The sequence below is a fragment of the Chenopodium quinoa genome, unplaced genomic scaffold (genome assembly GCF_001683475.1).
Source record: "Chenopodium quinoa cultivar QQ74 unplaced genomic scaffold, ASM168347v1, whole genome shotgun sequence".
In the NCBI taxonomy this organism is placed as follows: domain Eukaryota; kingdom Viridiplantae; phylum Streptophyta; class Magnoliopsida; order Caryophyllales; family Amaranthaceae; genus Chenopodium; species Chenopodium quinoa.
Genome location: NW_018742914.1, coordinates 3651005 through 3678938, shown reverse-complemented (window position 1 = coordinate 3678938; position 27934 = coordinate 3651005). Strand labels below are relative to the sequence as shown.

General features: G+C 39.1%; 1 long non-coding RNA gene across 1 annotated transcript; it reads left to right on the top strand.

Annotated features, from left to right (window-relative positions):
- The first annotated feature begins 671 nt into the window (after positions 1 to 671).
- On the top strand, positions 672 to 27835 carry LOC110727899. Its single transcript, XR_002512598.1, has 2 exons — positions 672 to 1416; positions 27380 to 27835. It is a non-coding gene; the product is annotated as an uncharacterized LOC110727899 (long non-coding RNA).
- Positions 27836 to 27934: the final 99 nt, after the last annotated feature.

Sequence of the window (27934 nt, the reverse complement as noted above, 5' to 3'; positions counted from 1 at the left end):
ATTTCAACCATAACCAATTAACCCTTCAAGATAACCAACATTGGAAGTATGGAATTCAAGCTCAACCTTCGCATACCCCAACCACCAATACACCTAGCCTCGCAGCAGCAATTTCAGGCTGCTCCACACTCCACCTTGCCCTCAAGCGCTTTACTATAGCAGCAACAATACACCCAACATCATTCCTTAAAACTGCACCCAACCCCACCTGGTTTCCAGCAGCCAAGTGGGCATCAGAATTGATTTTTATAGCCTAGGCAGCAGGGAGACTTCAAGCCCCAGAGGTAGCAACACTTGTAACCTAAACAAGCCTTAAAAACTCTAGCAGCATATACTCTGAAAAATCATGGAGTAACTTTGTGAAATTTGCAGCCACAAAGCAGGGGTCAGACAGTAGTTCTTGATGCATTCTCATATATATATATATATATATATATATATATATATATATATATATGTACACTAGTAGAAAAACGTACATTTGCGTCGCCATATTTGCGTCACTCATTCCAAAGAACGAAGCAAATGTTTATTTTTACCATCCTTAAAAGTTATTTGCGTCACATATTATTCAAGAAGCGACGCAAAAGTCAGATGTATTTCAGCTTTCTAATATTTGCGTCGCTCTTATTTATTGAAGAGATGCATATAATAATCTTATTTGCGTCACTCATTTATTGACAAGTAATGCAAATGAGTGAGTGAATAAATTACGTCACTCTTTTAATAAATGAGCGACGCATATGAAAAATCTACAACATTATACTTTTTGTTATTTGCGTCGCATTTTAATAATTAAGTGACACAAATAACTCTTTTGCATTTAGGTTATTTCAGAAATTTTGTCCTTAGCTTTTCACGCCTACCTTTCACTAAACAAAAAGAAAAAAAACAAGAGTTGCTACTCCAGTGAATTTCTACAGCCAAAACACCCATAAATTCGACCCTTAAATCCAACAAATTCTGCCAAAAAACTTCGATTCCCCAGCAAATTCAACATCCAAAATCACAATCAAGTTCAAGACCCATAATCGGCAGCAAATCCGAGCAATTTTGAGCAAAATTAAAACCAAAAACCCTAAGAAATTCGAACCCATAAACCCCAGAAAAATTGAGCATTTTCGACCAAAAATCCCCCATTTTGAGCAAAAAAATCTACTCAAAACCATAGGAATTCAAACCCTACAAACCCCAAAAAATCCAATTAAAAATCCTGGCATCATATTCGTGCAATGACTGAAATTTTTGACTGGAAAAATTGATTAATTACGCCCCCAAAAAACCCGAGGAAGTTCTAGCAAATTACAGAAACAATATATGGCAGATTAGTGTAGCAGTTCGACCAGTGTTCGCCCCCCTCATATTACTGCATTTAGGCTCGACATTGTTGAATTTGTGAAGTCGATTTCACCTAAGGTAAGATTGCTTCTATTTATGTTCAATCTTTTCATGGTAGATAGAATGTAGCATCTAACTTGAACAATGACTTAGTTTATTTTGAGGTTTAGTGTTAGTTCATTAATTATAAAATATTGATTATGATTATCTTTAGGCCTTGCAAGACGTAATAGACAGCACATATCTGAGCCCCGAATTGATTTTCATATTGTACTACAACTCGATAGAAATCAAAAACATCATATATAGCAGAGTACTGAATAATTATTAAGATGAATATTTTCCTATAGATAACTCATGCCTAGTCAAAATCAAGGAATTCAGTTGTATGAAAATGAGAGATGGAAAATAAGGTATATGTTATGAAATATTGTATGGATATCCATTATCCTTCTTTATCATTTCGGAATGTTCTAGAACTAGAGTTTATTGTTATCTAAGCAAACCCTAGTTATATTGTTTGTATATATATATATAACCCCATTATATGGAATAGAAATACACTGATATATTCTCTATCAATCTCTCTTATATTTCTCTCTGTTTTATAACACGTTATCAGAACCAAAGCTCTAATCAATATGTAAATTTTATTGTTGATTTCTTAAGTTAATGATTAATTCGTTGTATACTAAATGTGCTAAATTATACTATTATTATCTTGTTGTGTCGCATCTTGGGAAGAAATTAGAAGGAGATTAATCTTGATCATGGGTTTTGATCTTTTAATAATGAAATCACACGTTTCAAGAATGTCATATAATTCCCAATCCTCATTAATTAATTTGGGACTAGTACAAGGAGTCTCACGGTATTAATAATATTGGTTACAAAGAACTACTCGTATTATTTTTCGATTGTATTGGTTTGTCTATCTTGAATCATCTTTCTCATCTATCCATAATATAATAGATTAGCCTTAATCAAGGGATATACTTTATTTTCTTTTCATTGACGTTTTCATGAGTTACAGGCTAGCAGATGACGTTGATAACATGAAGTTGACGATAAGGCTGGTTTTTAGTGGGAAAGGTTTTGATATCAGGAAAGTTCATTCTCAACTATCATGTTATTGTTAATTTTAAACTTTTACATAATATGTTTATATTGTTTCCCAAATTTTCGTATTTTTATTATTCCTGGAGTTCAATGAGCAATTTGGGAATAGTTGAATTTGATGCAGAATAACTAATTAGTAGTTTTGTTTTGACTATGAGTTTTGTTTAGTTTGAATCTAAAAGGGTATTTAGAATTATTATTGGGGTTAATTTTATGAACGTATGGTTTTCATGAAATTGTATTACATATATTTGCTAGATTTTGTATTACTTTTCCTATCCGTAAATGAGTTTAGTTATTTCTCTATGCTTGATAGCAAATATGAATGGTTTGATTTAGCAATTATTTACCCATATAATTTGTTTGTGAAATCCTATGTCTAATGCCTTGAATGTTTGTAAATTGTACGAAGTAAGCCTAAGGTACATGTGAAACTATTTATAATTTATGTATTGAATTATGTTTTTGTATTTCAAGTATGATATGAAACATGTGGTTGCTTATGCGCTTGTTTCTATTTTCTAATTAAGCTTTATCGGACAATATATTGATATAATTGATCCGACAGTATATAGTTGATTCAATCGATTCAGGTATGTTTTTATTAAAGCGTGAAGTAATAGGTTTTCATATTTTTACCTTCTCATTCAATTATAGTATTATGTACATACTTGAAGTTAGATTATTGGAATGAATGTAAATTGAATATGATGTGCGGACCTGAAGTTCCTTATATTTATAAAGAGTATTTCACACTAGCTTGAACATATAAATGGCTCAAAACCCTTAAGGATAATACAAAGAAATGTGCATGATCTACAAAGCTAAAGCATATTGCTTAGATATCCACTACATACTAACGTGATTCTATAAACACAATGTCATGTTTACTTATGTTTCCAAAGATTGATTTTAATTGGGCTAGTATAGTTGAGTGGATCGAATAAGGTATGTTTTGATTAAAGCTCGAACTGATTATGTCATGTTGTTATGATAATATCTAAATATGGATGACTATTATCCCATGTACAATCTAGAATATTCTAGAGTTGGGTATTTGGTCTTATCCATTGATGGAACCCTAGGAAATGTACATTATATATATCCCGTACTAGATGGAATATGAAATACAACGTAACAATCTTCCCTCATCTCTCTTTATTTTCAATTCCATATTTAACAGCACCATTGCTAGTCAACTGAGTAGGATTACCAAACATCTATCTAGAATCCATATTATTATTATCATGTAAGTATGATCGCAACCCATAACAATTATAATTTAACATTTATCTACTTTTGCATGCTTATTTATTGGAATATCAACATATATAACGAATATAGAGCATGATATATAATTTAAGGTCCCATTTTTATTTTTCTCCATGCTAACATTCTCCCTTCTATTTCGTTCTTATTTATGCATGATTTGTATCAGGTTTATTTATGCATGATTATAACGTTTAATACATATTTTTGAATACTATTTATATATACTTATCTTTTAATATTATTTTGTATAGTGAAAAATGTCGAACCTTGCCAAGCTCGAATTTGTGGCCCTTGATATTACCGGAAAGAATTATTTATCATGGGTGTTAGATGCTGAAATACACCTAGATGCTAAAGGGCTTGGTGAAACAATAAAAGAGGCTAATAAGGCAACACCTCAAGATAAGGCTAAAGCCATGATTTTTCTTCGCCATCACCTCCATGAAGGGCTCAAAAATGAATATTTAACTGTGAAAGACCCACAAATCCTTTGGAGTAATCTAAAGGAAAGGTATGACCACCAAAAAACAGTGATACTCCCTAGAGCTCGTTATGAATGGTTAAATTTGAGATTGCAAGATTTTAAATCTGTTAGTGAATATAACTCAACTATGTTTAAAATAATTTCTCAATTGAAATTATGTGGAGAAAATATTACTGATGCAGAAATGCTTGAAAAGACATACTCCACTTTCCATGCTAATAATATTGTCCTGTAGACACAATATAGAGAAAAAGGTTTTAAAAAATATTCTGAATTAATATCCTGTCTTCTTGTTGTTGAGCAAAATAACGAGATGTTAATGAAAAATCATGAATCACGTCCTACTGGCTCTACTCCATTCCCTGAAGCGAATGTGACAACCCATAACGGGAAAGAAACTAAAAACAGGGACCATTCCAGCAGTAGTGGTCGAGGTAGAGGTCGTGGTCGTGGCCAATGGCGCGGCCGGGGTCGTGGACGTGGATATGATAGAGGTCGTGGAGGTCATTTCACAAACTCACATTCCCACCAGAAGTGGGAACGTAGGGATGAAAAAGAGAAAAGTGATAACAATATATGTTACCGTTGTGGAGGAAAAGGTCATTGGTCTCGGGTTTGTAGAACTCCAAAGCATCTTATTGAACTTTACCAAGAATCATTGAAGAAAGGAAAGAAAGTTGAGGCAAACCTTGTTCTTGAAGATGGTGAAGGTGATTTTGATTTTGGCAATGCCAATCAATTTGATGTTGGTGATTTCCTTACTTCCCCGGAAGGGAATAATTTTGATTTTGACAGTACAACTCATTTAGAAGTTGCCGATTTCTTCATTTCCCCAGAAGGGAATAATTAAAATTATATTGTATTATGTCAGTTTTAAGTATTAGACTTATGTTTGCTTATTCTAGTAATTTATTTAAGTTTATTTCTTTCGTTGTAATAAGGATTTTTGCTTTATAAATTTATGAACTATTTGAGTGTTTTTATTGATTTATTTGTTTTATCATCTTTATTTTATGCTTAATATTTTGACATGTATTTTATTTCATGAAGAACATGGATATTACTCAAGTTCAATTTGCTATGAATGGTGAAGAATTATGTCTTGCTGACAGTGCAACTACACATACAATACTTAAAAATAAAAAATATTTCTCTCATTTGAGGATGAAAAGGATTAATGTAAGTACCATATCGGGTAGTACGAATATCATTGAGGGCTCCGGAAGAGCCACTATAAAGTTGCCTTGGGGAATTGAAATTAAAATAATTGATGCTTTATACTCCCCATTGTCTCAAAGAAATTTATTAAGTTTTAAGGATATTCGCAATAATGGTTATCATATTAAGACAATCAATGAAGAAAATAACGAATTCCTTCAAATCACAAATATAACTCAAGGCTCAAAACATGTTTTGGAGAAACTACCTACATTCTCTAGTGGTTTGTACTACACAAAAATCAATGTTATTGAAGCTCATGCTATAGTAAACCAGAAGTTTACTAATGATTTTGTTGTTTGGCATGACCGGTTAGGCCATCCCGGTTCAATAATGATGCGAAAAATAATTACAAATTCATGTGGACATTCTTTGAAGAGCCAACAGATTCTTCATAATAATTTTTCATGTGCTGCTTGCTCGGAAGGCAAGTTGATTATTCGCTCATCACCAGCTAAAATTAATTTTGAATCAATTAGTTTTCTGGAACGTATACAAGGAGATATTTGTGGGCCCATACATCCCCCATGTGGACCATTTAGATATTTTATGGTTTTAATTGATGCATCAACTAGATGGTCACATGTGTCTTTGTTATCAACTCGTAACCTGGCATTTGCGAGACTACTTGCCCAATTGATTAAGTTACGGGCACATTTTTCAGATACTCCCATTAAGACTATTCGGCTTGACAATGCTGGTGAATTTACATCTCAAGCTTTTAATGATTATTGCATGTCCATTGGGATAAATGTTGAACATCCTGTAGCACATGTTCATACACAAAACTGTCTAGCAGAGTCATTAATAAAACGTATTCAGTTAATTGTTAGACCATTGCTTATGAAATCCAATCTCCCAATTTCTGCTTGGGGACATGCTATATTACATGCAACAGCACTAATTCGCATTAGTCCAACAAGTTATCACAAGTTCTCCCCATTACAATTGGTTGATGGTCAGGAACCAAATATTTCCCATCTAAGAATTTTTGGATGTGCGGTTTATGTTCCAATAGCTCCACCACAACGCACTAAGATGGGTCCTCAAAGGAGGATGGGGATATATGTTGGGTTTGAATCCCCGTCAATAATTAAATATCTTGAGCCTACAACAGGGGATTTATTTACGACTCGTTTTGCAGATTGTCATTTTTAACAAGTCACTTTTCCCAACATTAGGGGGAGAAAAGAGAGAGCTGGAAAATGAAATTAAATGGAATGAATTATCATTATCCTATCTTGATCCTCGAACTAAACAATGTGAACTGGAAGTTCAAAAGATAATTCATTTACAAAGTTTAGCGAATCAATTGCCAGACTCGTTTGCTGACCCAAAAAGAGTGACCAAGTCGCATATTCCACCTGTTAATGCTCCATTTAAAATAGATGTCCCGGAAGGACAAAATAAAATTGCTAATGAGTCTAAACCACGCCAAAAACGTGGAAGACCAATAGGTTCCAAAGATAAGAATCCACGGAAAAGAAAAGGAGCATTGATTGATGATGGTCAAATTGAAGAAACAATTTCCGAAGGATCTCCAGAAGAGACTTTAGACATGATACAAGAAGAAATTCAGGTACCTGATAATGAAGAAATTTCAATAAATTATATCATGTCTGGAATTACATGGAACCGAAATCAAATCGACGTCGATGATGTTTTTGCATGCAATGTAGAATTAAAAGTTATGGATAATAATGAGGATCATGAACCAAAATCCATTTAAGAATGTAGACAAAGAAATGATTGGCCAAAATGGAAAGAAGCAATTGAAGCAGAATTAAAATCTCTTGGAAAAAGAGAAGTATTTGGACCAGTAGTCCGTACACTTGAAGGTGTAAAGCGAGTGGGATATAAATGGGTCTTTGTGCGGAAGAGAAATGAAAAAGGTGAATTTTTAAGATATAAGGCACGCTTAGTTGCACAAGGATTCTCACAAAGACCTGGTATTGATTATGAGGAGACATATTCTCCTGTGGTGGATGCAACTACTTTTAGATTTTTTATTAGTCTGGCAATAAGAGAAGGACTTGACTTACGTTTGATGGATGTTGTCACAGCTTATTTATATGGCCCACTAGATAACGACATTTACATGAAGCTCCCAGAAGGATTCAAGCTGCCGGAAGCAGCAAAATCTAGTTCTCGAGAACATTTCTGTATTAAATTAAACAAATCTCTTTATGGATTGAAACAATCTGGGCATATGTGGTATAACCGTCTAAGTGAGTATTTGTTGAATGAAGGTTATAAGAATGATCCTATCAGCCCATGTATTTTTATAAAGAGATTTGGATCAGGATTTGTTATAATTGCAGTGTATGTTGATGATTTAAATATCATTGGAACTCCTGAAGAGATTTCAGTGACTGTCAATTATTTAAAGAAAGAGTTTGAAATGAAAGATCTAGGAAAGACAAAATTCTGCTTGGGGTTACAAATAGAGAACCTAGAGAATGGAATCCTTGTGCATCAATCAACATACATAGAAAAGGTTCTTAAAAGATTTTCTTTGGATACAACACATCCATTGAGCAGCCCTATGGTTGTAAGATCACTTGAAGTAGAGAAAGATCCATTTCGACCTCGGGAAAATGATGAAGAAATTCTTGGTCCTGAAGTACCGTATCTTAGTGCAATTGGAGCACTAATGTACCTTGCAAGTCATACACGACCTGATATATCATTTTCAGTTAATTTATTAGCAAGGTTTAGTTCATGTCCAATCCGAAGGCATTGGAATGGGATTAAACATTTACTTCGTTACCTTCAAGGTACGAAGGATATGGGTTTATTTTTCCCAAAGTTGTCCAAAGAAAATTTGATTGGTTTTGCAGATGCAGGTTATTTATCTGATCCTCATAATGGTCGGTCACAAACTGGATACGTGTTCACATATGGTGGTACTGCCATTTCTTGCCGTTCCATGAAACAAACCATTACAGCTACTTCTTCCAATCATTCTGAGATTTTAGCAATTTACGAGGCTAGTCGTGAATGTGTATGGTTAAGGTCGGTAGTTCAACATATAAAAGAAGATTGTGGTTTATCATCTAGGAAAGAGGCACCAACAACTTTATATGAGGATAACGCTGCTTGTATTGCTCAACTTAAGGAAGGATACATCAAAGGCGACAGAACAAAGCACATCTTACCCAAATTTTTCTTCACTCATGATCTTCAGAAGAATGGAGATATAAATGTATTGCAGATTCGCTCAAGTGAGAATTTAACAGACTTATTTACTAAGGCTCTTCCGACAGCAACATTAAAAAATTTAGCTTACGGCATTGGATTGCGTCGTCTTAAAGATCTCAAGTGATGTAGTCATGAGGGGGAGTTAATGCGCGCTGCACTCTTTTTTCCTTTACCATGGTTTTTTCCCACTGGGTTTTCCTGGTAAGGTTTTTAACGAGGAAGCATCTTATGTGCATTATAGTGTATTATTTTGTACAGGTTTTGTAGTAAATGTTAGTATTGTTTTATTCAATATATAGTCATCCAAGGGGGAGTGTTATGATAATATCTAAATATGGATGACTATTATCCCATGTACAATCTAGAATATTCTAGAGTTGGGTATTTGGTCTTATCCATTGATGGTACCCTAGGAAATGTACATTATATATATCCCGTACTAGATGGAATATGAAATACAACGTAACAATCTTCCCTCATCTCTCTTTATTTTCTATTCCATATTTAACACATGTCTTATTTTTACCTTCTCTTTCTGAAAAATGTAGATGGATTGGTATATATTCTCGTACATATGGACTTGAAGTTCCTTAATTAATTAAATATATAGCAAAAAGTGTGTTATGAGTTCAAGTAATTAAACATAACATTGTGAGAAACTATATATACATAATCAACGTTTTATTATGCCCATTAATATAAGAGGTTTTGTTGTTTTTTTTAAGATGAATGTAATTGGGCATGAGGAACATGATAAGTGTTCTATAAGTACAATTTTATATAAGCATGTTTTTTCTAAAAGGAACACGTTACTTGATACATGACATTGCCAAAAGAATTTATGGCTTAAAAGTTGCAAGGATTTTAAAGGTTGTTGGATTGATTCATTCCATACCCCCATATGCAAGGATTAGGGGGAGATTGTATGTAATCCTTGCATATAAATAATAAAATATATTGATGGTCAGTTTGATACATACAATAACTTAAATATCAACGATTTATTTAATAGAAGTGATCACATGTTCATTAAATATTTTGAAATGATACCATCCTGAAGATGGATATAGACAAATGACATTTATCATATACTAGTTGTAAATGCTCTAATTTAAAATTGATGTCCTAAGAGTACAACATCAATTGTTGATGAACCTATAGCATGCCTGAAGCGTGATAAATCAATAGGTTCTAAAGATAATTAAGTATCTTTGAAAAGGAAAGGAGTCACTATTGACAATGACAAATTCGAGAAAGTGGTAAATATCATTACATTTCTAGAAAAAATCCCTGTTAATAAAGTTCATATGTTTCATGATTATATAAAAAACTCCAGAAGAGTATGAAATATCCAGAAAGATTAACATGTATCAAGTTTATAGTTTAAACTCCAGTAGAGTATGAGTAATTATTGGATAAAATATTAATTGATTGTCTTGCCAATTGTATAAAGAAACACATGTTGGTGTTCTAAAATCACATCACACTCACGGCCATGCATATAGTGAGTTTAATAAAGTGATCACTAGTGTTGAAAACTTGCCAGAGTTCAAATTTAGAGAAGTGATTGGATGTGATAATTAAATTAGGCCATCCGAGTTTAATAATAATTACCCGTAATGGAAACCTGAAGTTTCATTTGATAATGTGCTGACGCTTTCTCAATGTTAAATATATAAAATTAATTGAATGGCAAGACGTAATATTGAGATTGAGTTATATTTGGATTGTGAGTTATAATGTATTGATGAAAATTTCAAGATTTAATATGTTTTGAATTTTTTTTTATATATAAAGGAGTAATGGCTAACTAGAAGTTCACCAAAATAACTTATATATTATTGTCAACTATCAAGTGATCAAAAGCTCACCAAATACACTATTTAAGTCTTTAACGATCCAGAAGATCATCACCTACTAGAATTACGAGCAAGTGATTTATGCTTGTATAACAATTCTTTTGATTGGGGCTATTATATGTCAGCACATATTAAATTGGAGAAGAAAGAAAAACATACAACTGCACAACATATGTCTCCCCATTGACATTGATCTCTAGAAGAGAAAATATTATTGAAAATTTAATAATAAATACACATGAAATATAAAGTTAATGAATAAATGATTCTTCATCGAATTGTTCTCCAGAAGAGATAAATTTTGATTGTGATCCTCCCAATGAAATGAATTTTAATGCAAATTTATATACTAAGTTGGTATAGAATTAGAGCCCCTATAAAAGAGATATATTACCAACTTAGGGGGAGAAGAAATAGCAAAAGTTGGGAAAATCGAAAAAAATAAATAAAGAATATATATGATCCATGTAATAGTAGTTTGAAAAGTTATATATATTCCAACTTTTGTATATATATTATCAAGATATGTTGCACATTTATGATTTGATTTGTATTAAGTTATGACTCATGTTGCATAGCGTTGAAGATACATTTTGGTCATATTAATTATGTGTATACATTAAGATAAAATCTTCCCAATTCTACTTGAATCACTACACCTGAAGTATAGGTTGTATATGATCGGTTCCAAAATAAAGATATGTTTAATAGATATGATATTTGGCAAGATAGTGCAATTGACACTAATAGTGTAATAGTATATAAATACCATAGAGTATGAAATACCCTAAAGTGGTATAGATATTTGAATTATTATAATAGATGGCCTATGATGTAAGAAAAGTTATGATGGTACCAATGAGAAATGAATTCAGATATCATAGTAAAATAGCATGCGGAATGTAAGTTAAAGGAATTTTATGATACCGGTACATAATGGAACCGATGAATAATATACATATGCATATCCATAATGGAATGGACTAATAAGTAAGTGATCTGAAATAAATGTACATTTTGATGTCGACATAATGATAATGATCATAAGTTTATCATGGATCCAAAGTCCAATGAAATATGTGTTTTAGGTGTTTTAGTCCCTCGTGAGAGTTACAACACGAAGACTGATCCAGCGTGAGCTGTACCAGCAAAATAAACGGAGACACCGGTTGGGTGGTGCTCCGCCTCCGACGCACAAGTTAGTAACTTGTAGGGAGAGAAAAAGATGCGGAAAATTAGGTGGGTATCTGCTCGGATTCCAAGCTTAGATGTCTCTATCACAGGGACTGTTTTTAATGAATGGTAAAACGTGCCCTCGAAAAGAGGGACATCTCCCTATTTATAGGGTCTTTGGGATTTGTGCCCCTGATTAGGTCACTGAACCCTAATCATTGGTGGGCTGCGCCGCTTTGCCGCTTTCTCGGGATTTGGGCCTGAAAGCTGCCCTTTTTCCCCTTAAATTCTGGAGTGACACGTGTCCGGCAGAGATTGGTCCACTTTGGGCCAACCTGAAGCTGACACGTGTCGTCCTCTGGTTGGACCACGTGGCGGGGTAAAATTACCCTAAACATTTTCCCCTCGCAGATGTGCCGTGGCACGCCACGTGGCATCTGTGACACGTGTCACGCTCCGATCAGTGGTAATTTTACCATCAAGAAGTAACCGTTCGCCTTCCGGGTAAATTACGGGAATGCCCCTGGATTTACCCTCTATAAATAGCCGTTCACCCTCATCATTTTGTACGTTTACAAAAATTTTCTAGAGAAAGAACTTTGAGAGAGCAGAAGTCGTCCGTTTGAGTCAGGCGCAAGCAAGAAAGCTCGTACTCTATCAACCCAGCCGGACCTGCTCGTCTTCAGATATCAAATCCAAAGGTACCATCTCTGCCTCTCTCAGCTCTTTTTCTTGTTTCACCGCTTGTACATATTTCTTGCAATAAATGGATGCATCACTAACACACACGGCACAACCTAGGTTAGAGTCCAGCCGGTCACCTGGGACGGCTGAGTCTAGGACTGGGAGTGCCGTCTCGGGGTGTTGGGACCACCCTTTGCCTTGGATTCCGACCATTTATGTGTCTGTGCAGGACACAATGGCTCGGATTATGCAGACGGCAACCGATCCGAACTACAGAAGCGAAGGCTCAGGCGGCCAAATGCCTGAGGGAGAAAAGTTTGGTCAGGGAGACCAGACGGCTCTGGAGAGATCCCCTTCGCGCGCCCCTTCAACCCCCGCAGATTCCTTTCTGGAAGAGTGCGACCAAGGCGGCGATGAGGCCGTCTCAGCCCCGTTGACCCAAAATGAGGAGGAGACGGAGAGCGACAGCTCCGCCTCCACCTCTGGGAGCAGCGACGATTTACCCCCGCTTGAGGATAGCGAGGAGGAGGAGAGGAAGAAGTGGAACGAGAAGGACGATCCCTTCAACATCCACGTCTCCACCAAGGACCGGATCCAAATGGAGGAGAACTTAAAAAACTTTACGCAAATGCACCCATTAGGAGACGGGTTTAAAGTAAGAGTGCCGCCTGAGAATGGCACCATCGCCTGGGAGGATGATCAAGAGAACGCCAACAGCTACTTTGGCTGTTATGAGGCGGCGTTCAAGGCTGGTCTTTGCTTTCCCCATCACCGGGTGGTGAAGGCAATACTGAGAGGCTACGGCCTCGGAGTCTGGCAACTTACCCCCAACTCTTGGACAAACATTTTGGGGTATGTTGCCGCCTGCGAGTTCCAGGGGCTCAACCGCGGCTGGGAGGCTTTTTCCAGCATGCACTATCTTAGCCGAAGCCCAGGCGGCTGGAGGGCGTAGTATACTCTAACCACGCATCCCCAATACATGATGACCTTGGACAAGGTCTCCAAATTCGACGGCTGGAAACACAGGTTCTACCTGACGTCAGCTCCCAACAGGCGGGAGAATTATGAATTCCGCCAGTACAATAAGAAGCCCGACCTGATGGGCCGGAAGTGCGCTCTTCCCCGGATCCCAGAGGAGGATTTTGACAAGATCATTGAGGCAGACTTTTTCGGACTCACAGACGCGACCTTGTCAACCGGGGAAACAATAAAAGTTCCCAAGAACTGGATCCCCAAGAGCGCCTGGCTCAGGGATGAGTGTTTCCTAGCCGCCTGCGGGCTAGGACATATGTTTACCAAACGTATGCGCCTGTAGTGATTTTGTATCGGAATTGGTTTATGATATTAGCCACTCTTTTTGCAGAAGAAGCTCTAAACATGCTTCAGACGGAAAAGACACCCAAGCGGTACTCTGCAGTCATCCGCAAGGAGCTTGCGGAAAAAGCGGCGGCCGCACTCAAGGCCAAGGTAAAAAGACGCCTGACCCTTTCTTAGATTGTCCTCAAAGATTATTTTCTCCGGATGCTAACTTTAACTTGGATATTTTCGCAGGGGGGAGAGGATGGAAAGACGTTTGAGAAAAATCTCAAACGGGCTAGGGAGGAAACCCCCACCATTCTCAACAAAACCAAAAAATCCACCTCCGCCTCAACTCCTGGCGCCTCAGCCGGGAATCAACAAATGCGGATAGCGGGGCAAAACAAGAGGGTAGGCGGCAGCCTGGGCCTCGACCTCGTCAACCCCGTATCGGCGACTGGAGGGTTCACCACGCCTGCAAGCGGTTCCCGCTTAGCTGGCTCTGAAGGTAAGAACCCTTTTGAATCCCCGCTTGAGCTGGGGTGGCCTTTGCGGGTGAAATCCCACTCTCAAGAGACTTCATCTTCAGACGGTCGGCAACAAATAGGTGCTGCCTTAGTTTCGCACTCATCACGTATTGATTGTGGTGCAGATCAATCTCCCCGCTGGCCAGACGTCTAGAAGCATGCCAAGGCCATGCTTGACGCCATTCGGAAGAGGGATAAAGACAACATCCCTGGGATAGAGACGTTCAATCTGGAACGTATTCTATCCCTTCTGGCTGAGGTAAGAGACTTGACAATTTTATTTTTTCCAAGTAATTTACCCCACCGGCGATACTCATACCGCTTGCTTTTTCGCAGGTTATGTTGCGGGTAGACGGGCTCAAGCGTCCTTATTCCCGCAAACGGAAAGAGGTAAAAAGGGCCAAGAAGTCCACCACAGACGCTGATAATGTTGCTTTATACTCAACTATCGTAAATGAACTTGAAACTAAAGCAATCATAATGACATAGGCGTCAAAAATCCAGCAGCTGGAGGCGAATCTGAAGACGGCCAACCAACGGGCGGGCGATGCTGAGACGGCACAGAAGAAAGCGGAGGAGTCCCAGAAGAAGGCGGATGAGAGCCTCAAGATGGCTAATGAGGCGCTCAAGAAGGCCGAGGCGGACCTTGGCACACTTCAAGGTGTTTCTGAAGAGAACACCAAAATGAAGACCAAGGTTGAGAGGCTGGAGAAGGAGGCTGCTCAGGTTAAGACAAACTTTGCAGCAACCCTGGAGGCGGAGAAAAACCGCCTGGTTGCTGAGAGTGATGCTGACAATGACGCCCGTATGAAGATCGCCTGGGCTGCCTTGTACCCAGACGCGGATTACAGCATCTGGGCACTGGCTCATAGTTATGCTAGAGCCTGAGTCCTTTGATGCCTGGGTCAACTCCAACAATGAGCTCCCCGCGCCTGAGCTACCTGGTGCAGGTGTAGCACAAGAGATTCCCTCAGATGATGAGGAAGAGGACCAGGAGGCACCGCCTGCAGGCCAGAAGTGATCTTTCAGCGGCAGTATGTCAATCTCTTTTATCTTTTCTTTGATTCTGCGGCAGTATGCCAAAACTTACTTTTCCGGCCTACGTGCCGAGTATCTTTGTATTTACCGGCTGTGGAGCCGGGTTAATTAACAATTTCTCTTTTCTCCCGGACGGGGTCCGGAATTTTAATGAATGCACCGACTGAGTCGGTTTTGATCATTTTGCGTTTGCGTTTGAATTTCAATTTTTGCATTTTTGCCTAACTTATCAAAAACATGCGGAGATTTTTTGTCGAGCTTATCAAAAGCCTAACTGTCTTGCCCCTGGACGGTTGTGTGGTTGGTTTCAAATGTAGTTGGTTGATTGACTTGGGAACGTCTGATGCTGCAATAAGCATGATACGTTCGTAAGTCAATCAATCACAGTAGTGATTGCCCCAAACCAAGTGCACAGCCGTACACCAACAGGCATTCCAATTACTAACCAGACAGAGTTTGTCTGTCTTGGTAGAGATTACATAGCCATTGCACAACTCTTTTGCCTCAATTGGGATAGAAAGTGCAGCTTTGGGATAAATAGCCTGTGAGAACTTCAACCGGTGACCAACTGATGCCTAGGGGCATCCGGTAATCGGTAACTTGGTTGTTCTTTACAGATCATTCTGGTCAGACGGCTATGAGTTGACCAATGTGGTCGTTCAATTTTTTCCGTCTGCATAGGTACGTAGAACCGACAGATAGTCTGTTCTCTACGACGATTGCACCCGGAGGGGTGTCGTCAGACGCCTTTTTCCAAATTGGGACAGGCGGTTTTATAAAATAAGCAACCATCCGGCCATTTAAGCCTTTGGTTTTGTTTGAGACCGGTTGTATAGCCACTAAGCGTTTTTGTGCTTAATTTTTAATCGGATTGTTACGACATTAAATTTACACTAAGTGTCAAACTTAGTTATTTTAAACAAATAAGCCCGTATGGGTATTACCCAGACGGACAGACAATTATCAATTCATACCAGGTATCAAACCTAGTTAAATCAACAAAGGATCCATCTGAGTATTACCCAGGCGGAGAAACGAAAATGATTTTGCAAACAAAGGCTGAATTCTCATTAATTGACTCACTGTTTACAAAAAACTGGTTCTCAGAAGTAGTATTTTTTCAAATTGTCTACATTCCAAGTTCTAGGCAGGCGCCTGCCGTCTAGAGTTTCTAGGCGGTAGGTGTCGCCTCTTACTTTTTCATAGATCCGGTAGGGGCCTTCCCAATTTGGAGTTAGCTTTCCCAGCTCATTGGCCCTACCGGTTGCCTCCATTTTTCGTAACACTAAGTCGTCAACTTTCAAGGGACGCTTGTGTACTTTCTGGTCATTCTCAGACGGTAAATCTCATGACGCAAGGCGGCATTGCCCCTGCCTTCTGGGAGTGAATCCAATGTCAGGCGCATTACTTCCCAGTTTTCCTCTTCATCATATAGCATGACTCTGAGAGTCGGCTCGTAATGTTTGATGGGCAAGACGAATTCAGCACCGTAAACCATGAGAAATGGGGTTTCACCGGTTGCCCCTTTTGTTGTTGTTCGGATGGCCCATAGGACATGGATTAACTCCTCTGCCCACAAGCCACCGGCTCTTTCAATTTTCTTCTTAATGTCGTCTGAGATGAGTTTGTTGAAGGCTTCAACTTGGCCGTTTGCTTGGGGCCGGCCGACAGATGCAAAACAGCTTGAGATCCCCTGATCTCCCGACCAAGTTTTTAGCTGAGGCGTCTCAAACTGAGGACCATTATCAAACACCATAGACATAGGTACCCCATACCGGGTGATAATGTTTTTCCAGATGAAGGAAATTACGTCTGAGGTCTTGATGTTTTTAACCGCCTCATCCTCCACCCACTTGGTGAAATAATCCACAGCCACCAAGATGTAGCGCTTTTCGCCAGGAGCAGGCGTATAAGGACCTAGAATGTCCATGCCCCATTTTGCAAACGGGATAGGGCTGTGGATGGCCGTCAGATCAGTAGCCGGACGGTGAATAAGTATACCAAATTTTTGGCACTTGTCACATTTCTTTACCAACTCCTTGGCGTCTGCCTCAAGAGTAGGCCAAAAACAATGTCGTTTGGCTCTGACGGCTAGGGACCTGCCGCCTATGTGGGAGGCGCAGAATCCCGAGTGCAGGTCTTCGAGAACTTCCTTCCCCTTTTCTGGGGTGACATACTTCAACAGAGGCTTAAGAAACCCCGCCTTGAAGAGTTCTCCATTTTTCAACTCGAAGCTTGCAGCTCGCTTCTTTAGGACGGCTGCCTCCTGTGGCGAATCAGGAAGTGTACCGTCTGAAAGATAGGCCCGGATGCCATCCATCCAGGTAGAGCTTCGGTCCAGAATTCTAATGGGATCTTCATAGATGCTTCTCTTTTCAAGAACTTCCTAAAAGACTGACCGAGGCGTATCATGGCAGGCGGGAGATGCCAGTTTTTACAACGCATCCGCCTGTTTTTTTCGACCTAGGAACTTGATTCAGACGGAATTCCTCAAGTGCCCCAGCCTCTTCTTTGACTGCCTGAAGATATTTGATCATGGCCGGATGAGTTGCTTCATATTTTCCCTCATACTGGCTAACGACCAATTGTGAATCAGAGTAGGCGTCAATTTTCATGGCCCTTGCCGCCTTACACATACGGATGCCGGCTAGCAGGGCTTCATATTCCGCCTCATTATTAGAGGCCTGAAACTTGAAGCGTAGTGCATACTCAAATCTGTCTCCTTTAGGAGACTCGTAGATTACGCCTGCACCACAGTCGTTCTTTGTAGAGCTCTCGTCTACATACACTTTCCAAACCTGATCAAGATTATCCGGAGCCACCGGACGGGTCATTTCAACAATGAAGTCGGCAAACGCCTGACCTTTCACTGCCTTTCTTGGTTCGTAAGTGATTTCAAGACTTTGCATTTCAATAGCCCATTTCAACATTCTCCCGGATGACTCCAAGGTAGACATTGGCCGCTTGAGTGGCTGGTCGGTGTAAATCACCACCGGATGTGCTAAAAAGTAAGGCTTCAGCTTTTTGAATTCCATATACAAAGCAAGGCCAAATTTTTCAACCATGGGGTACCGGAGTTTAGCATTTTTGAGAACATGGCTAATGAAGTAAACCGGGAGCTGCACGCCGTCTCGCTCAGCAAGGAGAATGGCACTGAGGGCATGATCTGAGACGGCTAAATACATGTACAACGTCTCCCTAGGCAAAGGACTGACCAACCTAGGTAGAGAATGTAAATGCTCTTTCAACCTCTGGAATGCCGCCTTAGCATCATCCCCCCATTCAAATATGGTCTTCTTCCTGATTGCTTGGAAGAAGTAAAGGCATTTGTCGCCTGACCGGCTGAGGAATCTTCCCAAGGCGGCCAGACAACCGGTGAGTCTTTGCACTTCCTTGACAGAACGGGGTGACTTCATGTCTATCACCGCCTGTATCTTTTCGGGGTTAGCCTCTATCCCCCTTTGATCAATCAGGAATCCGAGAAACTTCCTAGACTCAACACCAAAGATGCATTTCTTTGGATTTAACATGACCTTATGCCTCCTGAGGGTGGTGAATGTTTCTCGGAGATCAGCAAGGTGATCCGTCTGTAGCTTGGATTTGACTATCATGTCATCAATGTACGCCTCCACATTCCTCCCAATTTGATTAATGAAGACCGTATTAATCATCTGTTGGAAGGTGGCAGGCGCATTTTTCAAGCCAAACGGCATCACGGTATAGCAGAATAACCCCTAATCAGTGACGAAGGCCGTCTTCTCTTGATCCTTTTTCCACAGGGGTATCTGATGGAAGCCGGAGTAGGCATCCATAAAACTCATCAAGGCGTGACCGGCTGTAGAATCGACCAGACTTTCGATCTTTGGAAGCGGGTAACTGTCCTTTGGACACGCCTTGTTGAGATCTGTGTAATCAACACACATGCACCAGGTCCCATTCGGTTTCTTAACAAGGACCACATTGGCCACCTAGTCGGGAAAGTTACAGGGCCGAATGAACCTGGCGTCTAGCAGATTTTTGACTTCGGCAGCTGCCGCCTGACTTCTTTCCTCGCCGTGGTTTCTTTTCTTTTGCCGGATGGGCTTCTTTTTGGGGTCCACGGCGAGTTTGTGGACAGCGAGATCCAGGCTGACGCATGACATCTCTTCCACTTCAAAGGCAAAAATATCTTTGAATTCCTTCAGCAGAAGGTGCAAGCTTGCACCCAAGGTAGCATGAGCAACCGTCCCAACCTTTACAGTACGTTCTGGACGGCTGTCATCCAGCACAAGATCAATGTTTTCACCAGCCGGTTGGGGACGAAGCTCGTCTGACCGTTCACCGGTCAGTGATTGCTATTTTTTTCTCTTTCTTCACCTCCACCAGCAGAGGTGCCTTTCTTTTCTTCCTGGCTGCTGGTGGGGCAGGTTCTAGGTTGGCATCCTTGACATTGTCAAGGTCTATTGGTTCCTGGCCGCCTGGGGCCACAGTGTCTCTGACGGCTGAGAGATAGCACTCTCGGACCGTCTTCTGATCCCCATTCAGGGAACCAACAGTGCCTCATCCCTCTCATACTTGATGAGCATGAGAGACGGGATGATTACTGCCTTGGTTACGTTGAGGGTTGGCCGACCAAGGATAATGTTGTAGGCGGTCAACTCCTCAACGACCAAGAATCTGACGACAATATGTCGTCCTTGGCCCTTCTCTCCCAGCCGGATGGGTAAGTCAATTTTTCCGGCTGGGTAGACCATCCCACCCCCAAAACCAACCAAGGGGTGGGTGATCGGATGCATGCTGCTGATGTTGTATTTCAGCTTTTGTAGGCACCGGAGGCTGATGATGTCTGATGAGCTGCCGGTGTCAATAAGGATTCTTCCAACCAGCTGGTTGGCAACCTTACATTCAATGACGACCGGGTCATCATGCGGACGACGGACGCTGCCCCTGTCCTTCTCAGTGATCAAGAAGTATGGAAAGGAGGTGCTTGTGGACGCCTGCTCATCATCATCCTTGTCCATATTTCGAAGATGGCTCTTGGTGCCCCGGATGGTAGGGCCACCACAGGAGAACCCGCCTGCTATTGTGTAGACCGGCTCCTTGTCGGTATTCGAGCTACTAGCAGGTTGCGGGGTAGTCTTGGATGACTGACCCTTGTTCTTCTTCTTTGCCCTGGCTAGAGACTTGGAAATGTAAGACTTCAACATCCCCTTGTCAGCCTGGTAGTCCAACGCCCGTTGTAGGCTGAAGCAGTCGTTGGTGTCATGGCCAACCTCCTCATGGTATTGGCAGAATTTGTTCTTGTTCCTTGACTGAATGGAACTTTTCATTGGATTCGACTTCTCTAGGGACAACCGGTCCTTGATTTCCATGAGGATGGAGTTGCAGTCCTTGTTAAACTCGTACTTAGGAACGTACAGTTTAAACTCTTTCTTTTTCTTCTGGGACGGCTGGTCAGAGTCATTAACCGCCCAGATCTCTTTTCTTGTCTTGCTCTCTTCTTTATTTTTGGCCGGCTGAGTAGACCGGCTGACTTTCTGCTTGTCAGACTTGGAGTCCGACTGGTTACCAGGTGAGCAGAGGTCGGTAGCTTGAATGTAGCTTTCCGCCTCCCTCGGGGCCGCCTGTAAGGTGAAAGCCCCTTTTCTGACTAGGTCGAACTTAAAGGTCGACCCGTCTCTCAGACCCTTGAAGAAGTCTGTAAAAGCTACCTCATCAGACAGTCCTTGAATCTGAATTCTGATCAGATTGAACCGCCTGACATATGAGCGCAACCCTTCTCTCTCCCCCTGCTTAACAGTGCTCAAATCAAGTCTTGTTTTCTTAGCAGGGATGTTCATTGAGAAGTTGGAAGCAAACAGGAAGGTGAGCTTCCTGAAATCGTCAATAGACCCGGCTGGCAAGTTGCCAAACCATTGTTGGGAAATGCCCTTCAATGTAGCCTGGAAGCATCGACACCAAGTGGCGTCATCCAACCCCTGTAGGTACATGAGGTTGGTGTATGCCATAAGGTGATCTTCCGGGTTGGTGGTACCATCATAGGTACCTACCAATACAATCTTAACCTTGGCCGGCTGTGCCGCCTCGGTTATCTCCCGGGTGAACACAGAAAGTTGTTCACCCAGGCGTAGCAGACGGAGTTGCCAATCCAGTGGCTGGACATTTTGATATGCCGCCTGACCCCCGAAGAGGGCCGGCTGCATGAAGTGAGGGGGATACTGACCGTAAACCTGAGTAGGTACATACGGCACAATTCCAATCATCTGAGGGACAGAATGGACGGTATTACCACCCGTCTGGCTCTCATGCAGGGAGAGAGAATTCCCTGCAGAAGTATTGTTGAAGTGTCAGGGAAGTTCGACGTTGAAGCTAACTCAGACACTGTTGATTTCTCTTCCGGTTGATTATTTCCCGGGCATTAAGAGATGACTTTTTACTTCCCACCGGCTGTTGAGTCCGGTGGGTATTATTGTTATTCCTCTTAGGAAGAAGAATTTTGGACCAATCAATGGTCCCGGCTGCCTTCTCCTTTGGATGGGGAGTTGGCTGCCGATCTTTGACTGACTTCCCCTTTTCCAGAGGAGCCTTCTTGGCCGACTGACCTCTACTTGGGCCAGGCCGGCTCTGGGTGATCAGCTCTTTAATTTCACCCTTGAAACTTGTCATGAACCTCATGAGTTCGTCTCGGGTGACCGGTGCTGATCCTGTGGCCGTATGGGTTTCCCTTTCCGGCTGCCAGGGGGTCGACTTGCACCCGCTTAGAAGGCACCCCGCTTTAGAGTCTCTCTGGGCCGGATGCGCTTGATTTTGAGAGAGTCGTCCTCGGCTGTAAAGGTTTCGACCTGGGGATCTTCATCCTCCTGGTCTATAAAGACTTCTGGGTCTTCGCCCACACGGTTAAGGGGTACAGACTCTTGAACCATCTTCGAGGTACTCTCCCCACATACGGCGCCAAATGTTTTGGGTGTTTTAGTCCCTCGGGAGAGTTACAACACGAAGACTGATCCGACGTGAGCAGTACCTGCGAAATAAACGGAGACACCGGTTGGGTGGTGCTCCGCCTCCGACGCACAAGTTAGTAACTTGTAGGGAGAGAAAAAGATGCGGAAAATTAGGTGGGTATCTGCTCGGATTCCAAGCTCAGATGTCTCTATGACAGGGACTGTTTTTAATGAATGGTAAAACGTGCCCTCAAAAAGAGGGACATCTCCCTATTTATAGGGTCTTTGGGATTTGTGCCCCTGATTAGGTCACTAAACCCTAATCATTGGTGGGCTGCGCCGCTTTGCGGCTTTCTCGGGATTTGGGCCTAAAAGCTGCCCTTTTTCCCCTTAAATTCTGGAGTGACACGTGTCCGGCAGAGATTGGTCCACTTTGGGCCAACCTGAAGCTGACACGTGTCGTCCTCTGGTTGGACCACGTGGCGGGGTAAAATTACCCTAAATAATATGGATTTTTAAATCCACACTGTACAGTGTCTTGCATCATTTTGAGTCTTATATTCATGTGCATGTGAGTCATAGGTTAATGGTTTATTGCATATGTAGGAAGTTAGATGCATTACTCATTGTATAATTTGTTTAATATGTTATCATGTTTTATATATCTCATATTGCATGGATTAATTTCTTACAATGGTTGTGGTGTTTGTGAATGTTCATTCAAAGTATAGTAAGACATATTTACAACTTTGATGAAAAATTAGAAAGAGATATTTATATTCCAATGGGCTTATAATTGTAATGAAATTATTGATGACACTTATTTAATAACATGTTATGAATCATGTAAAAGGAGTTCCTGAAGAACTTATATACGACGTATTAAATGCCCAACCCTACAAATTTTTATGTCTTGAATATTGCAATTGTTATCAAACTCTTGAAAAGTCTATGTGACTACATTATTGACATTTCAACCTGAAGTTTGAGCATATGAGAGTTAGTAAGATTTACTATTTGTATTTACAAGAGAGCTATCATGTCAATCATGAAACATCTAAATAATATCAATGGAATACTTATGCGCAAGAATGTTTTCTCATGGTCCAGAAGAACCATGATTAGCGTACATAATTACATATGTTATATTATAATTCATATGAGATTGAAGAATGACATTAATAATATCAAGTTTTGTCATCAAATTATTATTAATGAATGTTAAATCAAATAATGATCACCAATAATATTTATTATTAACGACTTCCAGAAGAAGTCATAACCGCATGAGTTTAACCTTTTTAATCAACTATTAAATAGATATTTGGAATGGTGATATTAGAGATAAACACATATATGGTGAAAATGAAGACACTTTACATGTCCAGAGACTTGAAGATGCAATTTCAATTTAGGAGGATCGAAGATCAACAAGTGATATTTTACCAACTTATTAGAAGATATCCAATATATTGGATTCATTGCTGCGACACTAGAAGATCTCAAGTTATGTATTCATCAGGGGAAGAAAATACACGCTGCACTCTTTTTCCTTTGACCATGGTTTTGTCCCACATTGGGTTTTCCTGGTAAGGTTTTTAATAAGGCAGCATCTCGAGCGTATTACGAAGAATGTTGTGCTCTTTTTCTTTCATTAGGTTTTTATCCCACAGGGTTTTTCCTAATAAGGTTTTAACGAGGCACAATCTTCGATAATGGACATCCAAGGGGGAGTGTTATGAAATATGGTATGGATATCCATTATCCTTCTTTATCATTTCAGAATGTTCTAGAACTAGAGTTTATTGTTATCTAAGCAAACCCTAGTTATATTGTTTGTATATATATATTTCCCCATTATATGAAATAGAAATACACTGATATATTCTCTATCAATCTCTCTTATATTTCTCTCTATTTTATAACAGTATACTTTTTCACGAATTATATACAAAGAAAGACTCGTGGAATTCAATTGATTTATTTGTTCTTGTTTAACATGCTTACTTGCAAATGGAAAAACTTAAATATATAGAGGAAAATCAACAGAAGTTTCTATATGCTTATGTACCCTCTACAATATGTAGAATGAATAGACTAAATCTGGTAAAAGAAGGGAGGAAATACAAAGTATGTTTTTATGGAACAATGTGAGTTTCTACCTAGCATTTACGGCTTCTCTAAAAAAGTACAGCATATTGTCTACATAGTCACATAGATCAGAAGAGCTTACAACATGGTGTACCTTAAGGTTGCATAACAGCTATTGTCAATTTGTCAGGTTTGTTGCTTTAATATTTTGTTTTTTTGGCTTCTTGGTTGAACAACAACCACAATCGGGAAGTAACAACCACAATCAGGAAGTAGGATCGAGCAAACAGTGCTAAAAACTGGTCAAAATTAGAGCGCATATTTCTGGCTCAGTATTGGAAGAACTTGGCGTCAGCAAACAGAGGCTGACGCCACAATTTGGCTTTAGCGCCTGGCAGCAGAAGCTGTCGCCTGGCGCTATAGTCAAATAACTGGCGCTAGACTTTGTTTCCTAACGCTAGTTCCTACATGCTTCAGCAGCTTTCTATGCTCGATAAAATTTTCCAGTTTCGCGCAGCATTATTTCGGTCCTAGTTGTGAAAGATATTCCTCAAATTTCCTACGTGTAAAAATCCTATGTTTTAACTCATTACGGATGGTCTTTCCAATGAGATCTTTTTTATGCATATGACAACAATGTTAATCAAAATTACGCACATGAAATACTTAGAACTTTTCAAGTCTCATCCACTCATTCTAAATCATTGCCAAAATAAATTTCAGGAATTAAAATAGAAATCCTCCTCAGTGGAGTCGCCAAAAACTGTAGGGAATATTTCAAGCATTATCCCTAGCTTGAACCCCACTGTGATCATACACTAAAGTACGATGGCGTCCAAAGAGAAGGAAGCTAGAGCAAAAGAGTCGCCAACAAGTTTTAGGAACTTGTAAACCGTTCACAAGGTGAAGGTTACACCCCTTAACAATCCAAGAGATCGTCAACTCCAATAGGTCTGGAACCATGACTGGTAGTTCGGGGATGAAGGTACAAATCCAAGCTAAAAGAGATTGAACCTGCCCTAATAATAGGCCTCTACTTTACTCTGATCGTATTCATGTGCGCTTTCTGACTAACATGCAATCAATAGGTTTAACCCTAAACCTGTTTATCTATATTGGTTGAATATTAATGCACAAATAAACTATTATTGGCGATCACTTGAATTATAATCATATTAACCCTAAAAAAGATTAAACATGCATAAAAGGCGTGATCAAGCAATAACAATAAATATAAATCAAGCAACATAATAATAATATAAAAATAATAATCATAATCATAACAATAATAGCAAGATCCTAGGCATGATACTAACAAGATTAATAACAAACCCTAACATGTCACTAAACATTAAAGATCAAAGTTTTAACCCTAATATGATACTAACATGCTATTAGAAAAGACAATAAAAGGCATCATAGAAATCATAACTGACATCATATTCTTTACCCTAAACATGATACTAGGAACTTATTGTTGTCATTCTAAATATCAAATTAAGAAAAACATCCTAACATAATACTAGGAATCAATAAAATAATCTAATCATGATTTCTATATCATAATAACAATGCAAACTACTAAAGCAATTACTTGGATGCCTCGTATCTCTTTCTAATAACAAAATACACACGTTGGTAACTTCAAGGAAAATAATAAAACAACAATTAAATTAAATAATTGAAAGAGAGATTTGGGACCAAACCCTCAGAAATTAAAACCTTTCACGTCTAGGGCGAAGGCAACTTCGAACTTGGCTAGGTATGTCTAGTGCTAATGTATGAGGACCTGTGTTTGTAAAAGAGTTGGAGAGAATCAAGAAATTCTTGATGAGAGTTGGTGAGAATTAGAAAGAATAAGAATTGATGAGAATTGATGATGATTGATAAAAATTGATGATTGAAAAAGGGGATATATGACCTCTATTTATAGAGAAAAAAGAGGGTCAAAGAATAAGAAAAGAATCCGAATTCGAATCGAAATAGAACTCGTAGATAGCAGTTTTTGCGGATTTTGTTTTTATCATATCTTTTGATCTAGAAATCCAAATAAGGTATATAATATGTCATTGGAAAGATCTTGAAATCTAATTTCTAACCCAATTAGAATAAGATTAAAATCTTTTGTAGATAAAAAGATATGACCGAAATAGTGGAAGGTGTCAGTTTTGGATAGAGTTTCATATCTCATTCATATCTTTTTCGTTATAACTCGGATTTAATATTATAATATATCATTGGAAAGATAATTTCAAGATCTATCCAACCATATAAAATTTGGATAAATATTATGAGGCAAGAAAATAAAATCTGTCTTTGAAGATCTTTAAATTCGAATAGAATTAGGATTTAAGAAAAAGGAAAGTTTTAAAAAAGGAAAGTTTTATTTAACTCAAATTCTTTAATCTTATCTTTTCAAAAAGGATAATTAAGATCTTTTTAAAAATTTATAGAAGCTTTTGATTAATTCTAATTAGTTTAGCAATAGGATTAAACCTTTGGACCCTCCACATGATCATTGGGTCGTAGATAAAATCCGGTTTGGGCCCAGTTTAGTATTTTGGCCATAACTTTCTCATTATTCATCGGAATTGGGCTTATAATATATCGTTGGAAAGATATTTTCAAGACCCATCCAACTACACCATTATTGGACCCATATCATGGACCAAACTAAACTAGAAAATGCACGTTTTTTCAAAAATAGGGTAAGAAAAGAAATATTTTCAAAAACAAAAAGAAGAGATATATTAATAAAAACATCCTCATCACTAGACTTTTCACACTTTCGCTTTGTTCGATAATCCAATGACATGAAAGGTATTCATCACTGGGTTTGATTTTGGGGAGATACATTTGGGTGTCTACATATAGCATTTTATGTAATGTTTGTATTTTTTCGCATGTTAAACGTTCTTGTAACACCGTCTCCCACCTAGTAGCTAGATGGGAGACGGGGGATGCTTTGGAGCTTGTTCGTTTGGGTCCCTTCCCGCAAAGTATCTTAACTTTAGCGGATTTGGACTTAGTTTAATTTTCTTAATAATATTTGCTATCTTTCCCTCAAAAAAAAAAAAAAAAAAAAAAAAAACCATGTTGGTTTAATTCTCTAAAAAAAAAAACTATGTTGGTTTAATATATGTAATTTTTTTATGGCAGATTCTTAATTATGCGAAAGTGAATTCCACAAGTTGCTCGAGGTTCTGGTTGTGGACAAACAATTAAGGTATGAGTTGTCAAATATTTCATTTTTGTTTGATAAATACAATTTGATGTTAGCTACAATCTTGAATTAAAACTTTCCCCTTGTATATTTGTTGTGTTGATAGGATTTTTCAAGAACTACACCGTATACCGAGGAGGAGATAAATGAGATTCGAGATATTTGGCAGAGTATTTTATATGTAATGTCGAACTTTAGATTTACACTTAGCGTATGTTGGACTCTTGTTTTGGATTATAGGCTTGACATGAATGATTTTGGTTAATTGGTGTTGGGATAATGAGTATAATGTCTATGATATTGTGATGTAAATTATTGGACAGGTTGTTAATATAATGTCGTCATTCCCAATTTTATGGGTAGGCCAAAATACAAAGGAGACTCTACCGAAATTTACATTTGCATTCATTAATATTGCATTTTAATTTCAATTATTGGCGTTAGCATATTACTTTATACCACTAGCAAGGAAAATATGTACTACAAACATA